This window comes from Varroa destructor, unplaced genomic scaffold (assembly GCF_002443255.2).
Source record: "Varroa destructor unplaced genomic scaffold, Vdes_3.0 BEIS01000001.1, whole genome shotgun sequence".
Lineage (NCBI taxonomy): Eukaryota > Metazoa > Arthropoda > Arachnida > Mesostigmata > Varroidae > Varroa > Varroa destructor.
Genome location: NW_019211454.1, coordinates 67,559,475 through 67,561,825, shown reverse-complemented (window position 1 = coordinate 67,561,825; position 2,351 = coordinate 67,559,475). Strand labels below are relative to the sequence as shown.

Here is a 2,351-nt window from a genome sequence, read left to right as displayed (position 1 = left end):
ATGAGCAGCCAAAATCATGAAGGAGCTACTTAGTTTGCAGGTAAGGCGGTTACCTAAGAGGCTAAGGGCAAAAATACTTCTATATCAGTGGTATTTTAATTAAGAAAGAAAGGAAAAAGGCGACCGTGATAATCTAATATATTCACGTGTAAATAGATACACCCAGGGTTTATACTACCAGACAAATACAACAAAAAACGAGATAAAATTGTGCTCTATTAATAATAATATTGTAAAGGATGGTGGCTATAAGTCTCCATATAAGGCTTACGGGGGGTAGACAAAGAAAATGTATCCATCGATTTAACGTACACTTGCAAACTTAGATTTATTATAGATTCGCAAATGGACCCGGATTGTCGTTAGCTTCACCGAGGAGAAACGTCTAAAGCCAGTGAAATGTTTTTATATAGGCACATATTTATCGAACCAACGTAGACCCAGATGAGTTTTCAATCCCATTTCTAATCCCCCATCTACTTGAGAGAATCGTTTGCAACATATGCTGTGATTACTCGCTTGAATTTACTGAGTACAAATGTTGTTCTCTTAATTTTTGGGTTGCTTGCCAATAATATATTCATTCATTTAATACAGTACGACAAATGCGCGTGAAATAAAACAAAAAATCTAATACTAGTACTAACACTTTGGTTGGGATCACGTCTTATACATTTTTGGCTAGTCTACTTTACTTAATTATCTTAGATATGACGTAATATATTTTCGGTATAGATAGTAATTTGTTTCTCGCCGTAACAAGTACCCACGGCTTTTCAGCGCCTTGAAGGGTCGCCGTCTAAACTTGCGAGTGTGATGACGTTTCATCATAAATGTCGAATTTTAGGCTTGTTTTCTTAATGTTCACACGTCTCCATTTATAATTCGAGGCTTCATTTTTCAACAGATATTACACGAATTAACACAGTCGCTCCGGCGGTCAAACCCCTTCGCCTCTTGAACGTGTGCGCATGCCCCTGTATAAACACAGAAAGGCACATCGACACTGCCAGCAAATGGCCTAACATAAGGATATTTATCGAAATTAAACTTAATTATAGGCAGGGTTTTTAAGGGGGTCGTTTAGCGATTAAATCTATTTTTTCTCGGTCATCAGCAACAGTAGCAATAGCAGAACGCTTGACAATCATGTGACCGCCTACTAATCATTGTGCGCCATTTTTTAGTCTCCTTTTGTATTTTTCTCTCGTCGTTCCAGCATCCTAGCAGTTGTCCTTCACCAGTCGCCATCTGCAAATAGGGAAAACGTTGACGCACTTCACTCTCGTCGTTCCGTTTAAAATATCACGATTTGTTAACAGCCGCAGAACAGTATTGTAGAATTACATATGTGTGTGTCTCTATATGTGTATGTATGTGCGTGGTGGGTCTCCCTTGAGTTGAGGGTTGAGAATTTAATGTCAGATCTTGCTAGACATTTACTTGCCCCAGATATCTGACGTTAGCAGGGACTTGATTTTTTGAGAACTTACCGACTATTCGGCGACGCACAGACAGATCAGCACAAACGGTGGCGGTGTCTTAGCAGTTCGGTTATCTTTACCCATTAGCGGTGACTCGCGTCGACGCTTTTCTTCTGGTGCCTCCCTCAGCTGCGAGGGAAACTCAGTGGATCTCTGCCTGAGTTGAGATCCCTTTCGCCGATAAGGTGCTACCGTCATTTGTCGCTTCCTCTATGCGTTTGCTATCGCAAAGACGGCGATGAGCAGTAGAACTGAACGACAACTTTCATTGCTACCGAAGACCTCGAATGTTTTCATCCGGACCTGCATTAGCCACCACCACCACTGATAGTGCTGCTGTTGCTGTTAGTAGTGGCCATAGAGGTTTTCATCACTGCCGCAGATTAGAATCTATTTAGGCAGAAATTCGGCAAGTCACACCAATTAACGTACACCAACACCCCGAAAAAAAGGCAATGAGATGTGCTAATAGTAATGGAGCAGAATAAAAAGGCGTACGAGAGCGAGCGAGAGCGCGCGCGCGCGCGCGAGAGAGAGAGAGAGAGAGAGAGAGAGAGAGAGGAACGCGAGCGAGAGAGAGGCCAGAAAAGATTGGAAGCATATTGAACTAAGCGAAGATTTATCGTCCAACAGGGCAAGTTTGAACCTTCCTGATTGTCTGTTTGTGTTGCGAACGGCCGAAGGCACAGTGCATATGTGTAGTATAATAAGAGAGTACAGGGTCTTGACCATTAACTGGAAACTGATGGGCCCTACTGGACTCCGGCCGAGTCGAAAGTGTCAGACAAATGAAAAATAGCATACGTTCTGCGACTGATAGTCACGCAGAAGATTTAAGAAGAAAACAAAGAATACTTAAGATATTTG

At 42.1% G+C, this 2,351-nt stretch overlaps 1 long non-coding RNA gene across 1 annotated transcript; it reads right to left on the bottom strand.

Annotated features, from left to right (window-relative positions):
• Positions 1 to 302: 302 nt before the first annotated feature.
• Positions 303 to 2,351, bottom strand: LOC147759008 (uncharacterized). The gene is made up of 2 exons (XR_015319041.1): positions 1,494 to 2,351; positions 303 to 1,251 (listed from the first exon to the last, which is right to left on the bottom strand). It is a non-coding gene; the product is annotated as an uncharacterized LOC147759008 (long non-coding RNA).